This window comes from Gambusia affinis, linkage group LG06 (genome assembly GCF_019740435.1).
Source record: "Gambusia affinis linkage group LG06, SWU_Gaff_1.0, whole genome shotgun sequence".
In the NCBI taxonomy this organism is placed as follows: Eukaryota; Metazoa; Chordata; class Actinopteri; order Cyprinodontiformes; family Poeciliidae; genus Gambusia; species Gambusia affinis.
The window spans coordinates 30,872,566-30,885,400 of NC_057873.1; the positions used below are offsets into that span (position 1 = coordinate 30,872,566).

General features: G+C 38.5%; 1 protein-coding gene across 3 annotated transcripts in view; it reads left to right on the top strand.

Annotated features, from left to right (window-relative positions):
- Positions 1-2,777: 2,777 nt before the first annotated feature.
- tpst1 (tyrosylprotein sulfotransferase 1) overlaps positions 2,778-12,835 on the top strand; it is a 47,942-nt gene continuing 37,884 nt past the window's right edge. For 2 of the 3 annotated variants that reach the window (XM_044118699.1, XM_044118700.1), the window contains exon 1: positions 2,778-3,019. The gene's annotated coding sequence lies outside the window, so the exon portion shown is untranslated. Of the gene's footprint in view, positions 3,020-5,287; positions 6,162-12,835 lie in introns of those variants that run through there. The other variant, XM_044118701.1, reaches the window with a different exon arrangement.

Sequence of the window (12,835 nt, forward strand, 5' to 3'; positions counted from 1 at the left end):
GTGAAAAACTGTAAAATGCTTTTTTTTCTTTTACGTTGAAAGCATATTCCGCACTGATACCAGATATAGTTTATGTTGTTTGTCATCATTCCAGTTTTGCTTTTTCGTTTGCATCTTGCAGCATGTTTTAATCCTTTAATTGCCTGTTTTCCTAGACATTAAGATCAGTTTGGTTGAGGATGAACCGCCTGTCATCAGCGTCAATCCCTCTCGCCACCTCATCCCTCCATCGCTTTCTCCAAGATTCATATTCCAAAACTGGTTATGTAAGTGTTAGTATCTCTGAAATTCCACATCTCTGAGACATGTTGTTACAGTTGTAAACATGTATTCCTTCCTTCCATTTTTCATTATTTATGTTTTTTGTTTGCTAGAATTCAGAGACCAAGACGAGCTATCTTACTTGGTGACTCAAATTTGTTCAATGCAGTACCTGTGAGGAGCATATCGATGTCCCTGGCCAAACTTCACGGACAGACCAACAATCCAAAGACAATCTGTGTTAGCGAGTGGGCAGCTCTTTGGGGGAGTGCAGAAAGGCCCTTTCTCCAGTTAGGCCTTCCAGTGTAAGGAACTATAGCTGAAGATCAGGAATTATCTGTCACATAAATTTGAGGAGATTACATAGAACATTTATTTCTGAACAGTGCATTAGGTGTGAATGACTCTCAGGGGTAACACAAGTAGTTGCTCCAACAGCAATTTCACAGAGTGTTTGCAGCTTTTGAAATCAACATTATAATACTGAGCTGGGGAGGTGTCACATGTCTATTGAATGTCCATATATTTGCTTGGGGAAAATCAATATGTGATTAAATATTTAAAGAAATATAAGAAATCCCATTATCTGACATGACGCACATTGCAGATTGTCAACATACACACAGAATGAATTGATTTTTCTCTTAGATTATTTCCAGATTTTCACTCATTTATATATTCAGCTGTATTTTGACATTTTTTAAAATTTCTAATTTGTACTTAGATATGTACGAAGGTTGTTTGTCCTGTGTGTCTCTGTGTTGCCATGTGATAGACTGACAACCTGTCCAGGGAATACCCCTCCGCTTACACATTGGCTGTTGTAGATAGACAGCAGTTCCCCATAATAAGGGGGTTTAGATGAGAGTTGATGGAAGGAGGAACTGTGTCTACTGTCTCTAATTACACTTTGAATCCACCAGTGTTTTAATGGGAATGTAATTTGCTCTAAAATCAAAAAATTAAATTGGAATGTTCTCTGAAGTAAGAATTTTGTTAGCAGTTCTTCACCAACCACAACTCTAAAGTTCAAGATGGCAGTTGTCTCCTTAAAAGGACGAAATCAGAAAGTTTATATTTTACTTCAAATGGTGTAAATGTAATCCTGTCTCTCATAAATGAAGTTTTGACCAATCTCTGTTAGTGAACACTGTAGCAGTGTTCATTTTAACACTGCTACAGTGTTAAAATGAACATGCAAAGGAATAGATTAACATTGATTAATGAGTTAACATAATTTAGAATTGCAGTTACCATGGTTTCTGTTCATAATATTCAGATGCATTTTTTGGTGCATTTTTTTTCTATCACACTGTTTCCTTCCAAATTCACTTGGATTCAGCTCTCTGTTGCCAAGCAGCTTCTTTAGCAAAGACCTTGTGTGGTTAACATAAGACTAAGTCAAGACCTAGACCAGAGTATATTGAGACAGAGACAAGACCAAGACTTTTATGGCCTGAGTCCGAGTCAAGACCAAGACCGGCATCCCGCATTACATGACACAATAAAATGTGAAATATGATCAAAATTGCTTCTTAAATGATCTGAGAGATTCATATTCCCATAAAACACCTAGATATTAAATGGCTAGAGCTGAAATAAATTTAACCAATATCATTATCAATTCAAACTCTTAATTCTGCTTTGCTTCCATCTCTGTGCCACAATCCACGGAGGTCTTGTGCCAACCCTAAAAAGATAACTCTCTGGGCGATTGCCCATACTGCCCATGTCAGAACCCACCAATGTCTGCTCTATTAAACATAGCAATTAAAGCAATGCCCTAACGGTAAACAATGCTCAACTATGAACACTGTTTAAGGTGCAACAAGCAAGAAGTAACCAAGAACAAGGCGCGCACCATGACTGTTCTCACTCTTTTTCCCATTGCATGAAGCCAGGCAGCATAGTGATGTAATGTCTGCCACCATGACAAGTGACGAAAACAATCAAAGAGCAATTAGCATGCTCTGTACGCTCTTCCGTTCTTGTGTTTTATTTATTTGCTAAATAAATAAATATCAATGTATACAATTAAATAAAAATAATAATAGCTACTGCAGTGTATGCAGACCATAACAAGAACAAAGAATGACTCTCAGTGAGGCTCCAGTCCTATCTTCTTAGTCAAGAGCCGTTCAGAAGAATGGGAACATTCTAAACTAAAAAAAAATAGCAACGTATTTGCATACAGCATGTGGACTGTTGGATGTAAAATTCACCATTAGTAAATATTATACTTGTATCAGACGTGGACCAAAGAAAGCTAGGCAGTTGCAAGCCTTTTATGGGTCAAATAGACTCAAGAAATTCTGACAGCAGATGTACAAGGGTGCGGGAGGGTAATTAAATTTTTTGTCCTGGGGCCAAAGATTTCTGGCGGCGCCCCTGTCAATGGCAGCCGGTGAGGAAATATAACTGTGCTTTTAAATCAGCTATTGTTCGGCCCACACTCATGTATCGGCCAATCAGCAGCTCTGACACACAGCGTCGCGTGAGTTCTTGACTTATCATAGCTCTCCTTTCAGTAGGAGTCGAGCTTCGTGCTTGTAGCAGTGTGGTTGGTTTATAGATGTGTTGTAGCCCAACACCAGAGCAACGACCTGACTGTCGTGCGGTGTACACGGCTCGTGTGCGCTGAAAATGTCCAGAAAGTGACTCAGAAAGGAGACAGGACAACCTGGACGCTAACGCTGGAGTCCTTGGAAGTTTTTTCGCTGGCTAACCTGGCTCTCCTGCGCCGTATCCGCAGCGTTAGGTAGGTTTTTTTGGCGCCGTGCCGCTGTTACGACCCTCTCCCTCATCGCTCCTCTCGCTAAGCCGCGGAGCTACTAGTATTAAAGTCACATTTTAGACCGGAGGTTTATACAGACGTTATATGTTATTTTACGCTCACTCATACTGACTGGTAAACTGAGGTTACATAATTGCTGGGGCGGGGGGATGTTGGTATGTTCAGGGGAACGGGCTGGAAAATTACCCCTGTTTATACACGCACATATTGAGCTGTTGACAGAATCATACATTAAAAGATGACAGTTATGCTGTTCTCACGAAGACGTAGCGCGGAAGTAAAGGTTTTCTATTTCTCGGGGCGATGGACTGATATCCCTTTAACAGGACTAAAGACATTTCCTGAATTTTAAGTTGTAGCCTATCCTGTAGACCAGTGTTTCACGCAGGTCTGTGTACCCTGGTCCTCAAGGTACACTGACCTGCATATTTTAGATGTTTCCTTGCTTCAACACACATCATTCATCAACAAAAGCCTGTTAACCAGTCATCAATTAAAATCATGTGTGCTGAAGCAGGCAAATGCCTAAAATATACAGGGCAGTGTGGCTTGAGGACTACAGTCCTCAACCTGACACTGCTTTAGGTGGTGTTAATCATTTTAGTTTATAAAAAAAATGTATTAGCAGTAGCTTATTATTTCTAACATATACACAGACATGTTGCAATAGTTTAACATCCATGCTGAATTACCTACTGGATCAAAACCCATTGGTCCTATATTATACCTTTGTCGACTAAGCTCCTTTACTGATGACCTGTATCCTGATAAGTGGCATACTGAGTTTGGTTATGAGCTGTCAAATGACATAAATAAATAATGGTATCTGTTAGGACTTCATTCTGAACCATTTGCCTCAGGCAATCACTGTACACATATTCATGCTAAGTATCCATCGTGTATGAGATGTAGGAGCTGTCTGTTGACATATAGAATATACACAAGGTATCAGCCAAACACAAAACTAAATGAGCATTAGTGATATTTTATGTCCAGAACACCATAAGAAAGACGCATGACAGAAATACCAGAAGACTGAGAAAACAGTATTCAATGGTCATTAGGAGCCAGGAGCACATCTGCTGCATGCAGGTTGTCTGGATAGGAAAGAGAAGGACTAAGGTACATACAGTATTTGTTAGTGCTAGCTGCTTTGACAGTCACAGCTGTGGAGCCCCAGCAGCTTATTTAAAGTTTTGTTTCCGTGTCTGAAAACCACCCACAGCCACATCACAGTTCTTAGTTTCAATGAAGCCCATATATGGCTGCCCCTTCAACTAAGCTGCAGAGTAGGATGCATATTTATGAAGCCCCTCAAAGGAGTGCTTGCTTTCTAGGAAGTCGCCCACATTCATTAAGACCACCTGATGTCCTGCGTTGCTTCTCGCTGCAAAATCTTTGATCAATGAACCACAGTTTGTTTGCAAGACATGGTCAGGAAGGGATGATACAGCTGCATGTGGAGAGGTTCACATGCTGGTATTTCTTCTTGGTTTCCTTTTGTAATGTGTAATCCTTTTGATTTTTCCACAGTTAAAGAGACTATTTTAGAAGACTGTTTAGTCATTGCTTGGTGATCAGTTTTATCCTTGACTGTCCTTGCTTGATTATCACCAAATTGGAAGCTTCCAATATTGCAATCAGTGAATGCCTCCAGTCATCCACAGAATTTCTGAATGGCGCATCTTAAGTGTAATACTAGCATACATGTGTTTGTACTGTATCATCACAACACAAACATCACTCACTGATATATTCAGTTGGATGATGAATACATCTGCCACAGGCGATAATTACTCTTATCAAAGAGAGGAGGTGCTCACGTCTTCCTGTTCAATTATCCTCAATTGATTATCACCCTATATGGACAGGAATCAAAGCGTGGTCATCCCTCCCTTCACCATCTGTGATTAGTTTAGACCAGGGGTGGGCACTCCTGGTCCTGGAGGGCTGGTCTCATGCAACTTTTAGATGTAACTCTACTTCAACACACCTGAGTCAAATAATGAGGTGATTAGCAGGACTCTGGAGAACCTGACTGCGCTTGGGAGGTGATTCTGCTGTTGGATTCAGGTGTGTTGGACCAGGGAGACATCTAAGAGTTGCGGGACACCGGCCCTGCAGGACCAGGAGTGCCCATGGGTTAGACCAAGGGTCAGCAAACAATGGCTCCAGAGCCACGTGTGTCATCCTTCTGTTGTGGCTTCCAGTGACTTTGGAAAATAGAATATTTTATTAAAATTAAATTATTAAAAAATTAGAAATGAAAATAAATTTCTAAATTTATTTTCTGAAGATTATGGTGAACTTGTAATATTAAAACAAAATGTTTTGAACATTTTTAGCACCCAAAATATACGTCATATCCACCAATGTACGACAGGCATTCCTGGCATACCCCACATGTCTGGCTGACCGCATTTTTTTAGCGCACTGATTTATTGACTTTTTGACCCTTGCCTGGAAGACATCATGAATAAATCCAAGAAAAGGAAACATTCTGAAGATGGCAGAACATTTAATGCTACGTGGACAGATCATTTTGCTTTCACCACTGATGAAACTGGTTCACCAGTCTTCTTAATATGTGGCAAAAGACTGGCAAGCAACAAGAAGTCAAATGTTGAAAGACATTTCGAGAACAAACACTCTGTCTTTACTAAAAAATATTCAGAGGGAGAGGAGAGAAAAAAGGCTGATTCGGAGCTGATGTGGAAGGCTGAAGCAAGCAGGAGTCACTTCAAGAAATGGATTAAGACCGATCTTGAAAATGTGTGCCATCACAAGGCCATTCTCGCTCAGAATCACAAATGGAGGGAAGTTGCAAACCTTCCCAAACAGGACAAACTTGTATTCGAAACATGGAATGCCATACCCGACAGCTACATCAACATGAAGAGGTATGCATTTGGATTCTTTGCAATCTTCGGATCCACGTACATCTGTGAGCAGGTCTTCTCCAACATGAACTGTATTAAAAACAAGCACCGCTCACACCTCACAGACCTCAGCTTACACTCCTGTTTGAAGATGAAGGTGACATCTTACAGCCCTGACATGAAGACGCTGTGCGGCGAGGTTCAGGAGCTAAAATCACATTGACCAGGTAAAATACATATTTTAATTAGCTATTGTTTTACATATGTGTGCGTGGTTGTCTGGAACAGTCAAATATAAATACATAACTATATATTGTTAAGTGAAATAGTTGTTTTCTTTTAATTCAGGAGGACAGGTGACCGCACACACATGATGGAACACAGAAGTAGACTGCGCATTTTTTGGTTTGCATGGTTCGTTCAGTGCGGTGATACTATTTTATTGTTTAGCATTCTGTTTCTATTTTTCCTTCAATGCGGGTTGGGTATGTTTTGATTTTTATTTCTTAAATACAAAGACCCAAATGGACAGAGGGTATTTTGTTTGAAATTGAGCATCAACAAAGTGTAAAATGCGTTTTGTTACATGCAGAAATAAAATTTTGTGTTCTCTGCAGCAGTTCGTTGATTTCATAAATGCAACATAGTATCCATTTTTGTATATAACCTATATATAGTACATATATAGGTTATATATATATATATATATATATATATATATATATATATATATATATATATATATATATATATATGACATCAAAATGGGTTGTGGCTCCAAGTGCTTTCTTTTTATTGGGAGGCGGTCCCAAATGGCTCTCTGAGTAGAAAAGGTTGCTGACCCCTGGTTAGACCATGATGTGGGCCTGAAGTGTGTCTCTTGTTGAGCCACAAGGAAACTTTGAGTGTCTGAAAAAAAATCTTGAATGACTTGTTGCATTTTTTTTGTTTTTTGTTGCATCATTAAGAAAGGAGTAGCTTTTTACTCTACACTAACATTCTGGTGAAGGGATACAAGTTATCAATTAATGAGCTTATCTAAAATTGATTGATCTTATTGATCAGTTAACGATTACAGGGTTTCCCCCAGAAAACATCTTAAGCCCAGTGGTTTTTGTATTAAAATGTGAAGCTGACAGGAAATGTAAATATGTAACTGGAAGACATTTCCAACAATACTTAAACCGACAGCTATTGCTGAGTTTCAGATGACGTAGCGCCGACGTCACCCAATGTAGATGGAGGGCCTGAAGTAAATGCAGTTCATTTATTTTTGTTGATCTAACATCAAAATGTCTAAAGTAAAAAGTCTGTGTCCTGTACGGTTGTTCCAACTGTTCTAATAGAGAGAAAGATAAATGTTATTTTTGTATTTCGAAGGTCGTTGGTCACAAGGGAATTGATTTTCAAAACTTACCGAAAAAAGAGGAGAAAAGTGGATCAATAATATACGGCTAAAAACAGGAGGTGCAGAAACTAACAATGCCATGTAGCGCCCACTTTCTAACAGGTACTTATCACATCGTTTAAATTGTATTTTCAGATATTTTATTGGACAGTTACTTAGATAAATAAGCATTCATATGTAAGGTAAGATAAATTATTTTTATGCCCTAGCGTTGTTGTCCTCAGAATGCTAATGTTGTGAGCTGCTACCTCTGTGCCAAATCCCGGACAGAAAATATGTTTATTCAGTGGCCCATTCATGCTAAGAAGAAAAAAAGTTCATTAAATTAAATATCACCTACTGAGCCATACTGTCCCCGTGTGCTGTGACTATTCCCCCACAGGGAATGTGTTTCTGTAGATCGCTGCTAATGGTGGACCTACATTGGTCCTGAATCCAGCATCCTACAACTAGTCAACATTGATAAACGTTCATACAATTCATACAACTCATACAACTCCAGCATGAATTTGGGTTTACAGAAGCTACATAAATTATTTACCAGGAGATCCAAGCAGATAGAAATAACATTGGTTCGTTTGTTGATGGTGGTAGCATCGTTATCATGGACTTATCACTTAAAATAGCACAATTCACTACTCACCCGGCAGAAACAAGTTGACAGTCATTTAATGCTGCTTTTCATCCTAAATGCTTGACCCAACCCGAAACTAAATGATTGTACTCCAGACTTTTGAAGTTTTTCTTCTGGTTCGTCGTAAAATATGAACTCTGCAGCACCAGGTAGTTAGTTATGTGGATCACCTAGAGGCTTGATAAATCCTCAAGATTATAAGAGAAGTCATTTTTACTGAAATAATATGAATCATATCCTAAATGTACGCATATTTTTTCGAGATGCCTTGTCTGTTCCAAGCTATTTATGGGATTAGCGTACTCGTGAGCAATTTTGCTTTGTTTTGAACCGGAGAAATCCCCTTACGGACCTCCATTTGAATTTTGCGCATCATCTGGGTCACGCGTCTGAAACTCAGCAATAGTCTTAAAAGCAACAAATTAAAATATACAAAATAAATATCAACTATTTGCACTTCTGAGACGCTTGAAGTCTGGCTTATATATATATAAAAAAAGTTTTTATTTTTATTTTTTTTTTTTTTTTAGGTTAATAAAAAAATTAAGTAATGCTGAGTTTAGTGGGTGGGCAGTTAATCCTGGCTACCTGCTGGGCTTATAATAAACTGGGGGAAACCGTGGATTAGTTGGAAGCTGACCATTTTCTTAAAAACCTGAGTTTTCTCTTGTATGAAGAGTAATCTTTCCATTACATAAAGGACAACATTTTTTGTAATATGCTGAATTAAAAACAGAGAGCTAATTTCTGAGTAACAGAGTACTCTATATCCTTCCCTTACTACCGATATTAGCTAATTCCATGAGATTCGATCCAGTTCCGTCTGTGGACCGGTTACCAGCTTCTTTTTTGCTTTAGTAGCAGTTGGCAAACAACTACAGAAAGCACAGCACCTTTGCTGCACAGGTCAGGCTCAGTTAAGTGACGTTATCGTTTATTATCGCAATCTTAATTTTTACACCGATGTCAAAAAAATCCACTATCACCATGAACAAGACAATATAGCACACCCCTAGAGACCAAATGAATAAAACAGGACTCCTCAGGTTGCTCTACATATTTCTGAGTGGCTGCAAGCAGCAGTGACGTACTTGAACAGACATGTTTTGCAAAGCGGCTTGTAGCACTGAAGCAGATTAGGATCAGAAAAATGTCTGGACCTTGAATGTCAGTGTTACCAAGCTGACTGTCTAACACTTTTTCAGATTTTTCAACTGACTACTTACCCGGCAGTTTTCAACTCTTTGAGAAAGTGTGAAAAAGAGTGAAGACTTTCCTGATGGGTTCTGACCATTATTGCATCACTCCTGTATGTATGATTACCATTTATTTTACCATTTTCTTTCTCATTAGTTTGTGTCTTCCTGTCTAAAATAGTCAGCTTTAATGGTGCAACTCAACACTAGCAGACACACTAGATTAACAACCCTCATAAAACTTCACACTGCAGTGTGCTGCCAGTCAGATCAAGGGAAGTGACTGCCCTCACTGTTGGCTTGCATTACTGGAAAATGGAATATCAAAGCAATCAGCAGTGAAATTTGTAGGATTTGTAATTGGAGCTTCAAACTAAAATGTTTCCATGGTACTGAACAATCAAAATTAAAGAGTTTCCAGAGAGTTCCTTCTACAATGACAGCCAGATTGTCTCACTGCTGTTTGAGATAGCACAGCGAGATGGCAGAGTCTTTTAATAAATTTTTCACAGATTATCTCTCACGCCATACTTTCACAGCACAATGACAGTAATTTTAAAAAGAGCAAAGACACAGAGAAATTCCTAAAGATTCCCTGGAATGATGCTAACTAGCTTGTCATTGAACACAATGTTGCTCACATTTTACACTGGGACAGGGGTGAGGCGTTTATGCTGGTATCAGGGCTATTTGGTGGCGTGAGGGTAAGTTAAAAACTTTGGGGTCAGAAATCCACTCCGTTTCTCACTCTAGCAGAGGAAAATTGCGCAAGGCAGTGCATTAACCTGGGAGAAAGAAATAGCTAAAATGCTTATGTTATGGTAAAGGCTAATATTAGTGCACTAATAAGTCCTGCATCACTGTAGTTCTTAACTGCTAACTCAGCCATCCTCTGTAGTAGTGTTCCGCCATTTCTGCAGTTCTGACATTCCGCCATCATTGTAGTTCTAAAGGGCAGCTCTGCTCTCTGCCTGCTGTCATGGGAGTGAGACACAGAGGGGCAGAAAAACTTCTGTCTATTTTGAGTCTGAGACAAATTAGGGTCAGTTAGAATTTGTTTTGATTTCAATTTGGCTAGTTTTTTGTTAATAATGTTGCCATGGTTGCTTGAAATGCCAACAAAAGTAATAGCACACCTTAAAAAAAAACTGTGTAAAAGAAAAAAAAGAAAAAAATTGGAGAAGTCATGTAAGCTTTGCAAAATGTATGTAATATCAATGTATGTATGATCTCCTGATAAACAAATAAAAGATGCTGATGACAAAAAAAAAAGTAATAGCACCCCTCACGGGATCGAGCTCCACATTTTGATAAATATATTTTGAGGTGGCAAGCAGCGGTAAGAGCCGCATTAACAGGAATAGGAAGTAGGGCTGAAATGATTCCTCAAGTGATTCGAGTACCTCAATTATAAAAATTCCTTGGGGGAAATTTATCTGCCCTGAAGCTTTGTTAAATTCTGCTTTTAGGGCACTGTGTTCTGACCAGGTTATTACTTGCATTGCACAGTGCTCTGACTTCCACCTGAGTCATTGACGAAAGCTAACTGTTAGCAGCATAATGTCCAAGCGTAGCTTTAGGGACGAACCGGAAAATTTATTTCATATCATCCCGGTCTTATCAAATGGATGCCGAAGCGCACCGTGGCAGCACATAGCGAGTACATGTTTCTGTGTGTGATGAACAAAGGTGTAAAATCCCGTCGTTAACATAAACACAAAAACTAGAAATATTTGGGCAAGGTGAAAGTTCATCTATTAAATTGACTGAAGATGAATACATAAACAAAAAGCTGGAGTATTGACATTATTTTATAAGCGTATTTGTGAGCTTGCCTCTTTATTATTAAATTTAATATAATTTCAGATTTTTGTTTAACTTTTCTTCAGGTTAACTTAGAAAGTGAGCCATTATTGTTAGAGGTTAATTTTCTAAACTACAGAACAGTTATTATTAGGGAAGCTCAAATGTGAAAAATTGGTCTGATGTTGATATCCAATAGTAATACTGCTGTTATGTTAGATTTACAAATGTTTTATTTGATCTTTTTTTTAAAAATCTGATTACTCTATTAATCGTAAGAATAATTGATGGATTACTCGATTACTAGGACCTTCACCAGCGAACAGATGCAGGGTTGGGTGGATGGAGGCTATTTCAGCAGTGGCATCTACTGCAGGCGGATCTCAGTTCTGCAACTCAAAAAGGATTGCCACTGCCATGGCATTTGCATGCAATGCATGGCAGGCATCTATTACCTATTATTCTACACCTCAAAATAACTGCTGCTTCCTATTACCGTCAATGCGGCTCGTACTGCTGCGTGCCAGTGAAATGCCTTGCTTCGCAAAGCATTTCACTGCTCTCCTGTGCATTGCTATGGCACGCCCCAATAAGTAAAGGATATCTTCAAAAATAAAAATTATTATGTGACTTCATTTGGTTCTCCCACTTCCCCTCTCTTCCCCTGGTCTTTGCTTCTGGAGTGGCACCAATTTTCCGGCAATGAAATGGCACATAAAAATACAGGGTATATTTTATTGAAATATTCAAATTGATTTTTATCTGTTGCTGATTGTTGTTCCATTGATATCTGTTGTGTGAGAAGATGTAGCCATTGTGAAGTTCAGATTTTCTTTCTATTTTTCCAGTTAAGCAGTACAATACATAATGTTTTAATGTCACGAGATATTTTTGCATCTCCTACCATCTGCAGTTTTAATAGATGTTGCGCTAATTGTAACTCTGTGTCTCATCACTCCACATCATCTAAGAAGCTTGACTTAAAAATGGAGCTTGAAACAGTCCAGTTAATGGATCTTGTGTACAAGATCGATAAATCTTTTATTTCTATGGAACTGGTGTAATATAATACCAGAGGAAGCCATCTATAACCACTTTAGTGTATCATATTTTGTGGGGGTTTTTTTTTCTGGCTTTGAGGATCTGCACTGCCTTAAGACAATGCTACTAGAAAAATTACACTAACCACCACTGACTGTGTTATTGCCATTAATCAACCCCTTGTGATGCTCTGGGTAATGTATATGATACAAATGCCTATTAATGTGGTAAATTCTTTGTACAATTTCTTCCACAATTTCCCAAGTATATATCCAAAATATGCCCAGAATACGTTATTATTATTCTCAGTTAGTAAAAAACTCTTCAGTTTTACAATGTCTTGCTGAATTCATTCTGACTGACTGATGCTGCAGTTGTGCCTTGTTTGATAAGAAGTGAAAGAATACATAGTGGACAGTTATAGCAGATGGCATGATGACTTAATCATTAAATGCATCAAAATGAAGAAATTCCATTATTATCTGTTGCATCAACCATAAGCAACAATGCCCTTTATTGACCACATTTTAAAGCTTCATATAATATTTAGTGCCATATCTTTTGATTAATGCATGGGGATAATCTTTGAAAGCCTTCACAAAACAAACTCTATCAATGAACTAGTGTGAACTAGTCCAAATCGGAACCTAAAGGTAAGACCTCAAGAAAAACTGTAAATTGGCTGGAGCCTAGACAGGTAATGAGCTCTTGTCTCAATGAACCACTATCAATACCCACCACTGTTGTTCAATATAGAACCATCCATCATTCCCATCTTTATCTCCACCCAGTTTAAACTTCATGTCATGCTTCATTTAA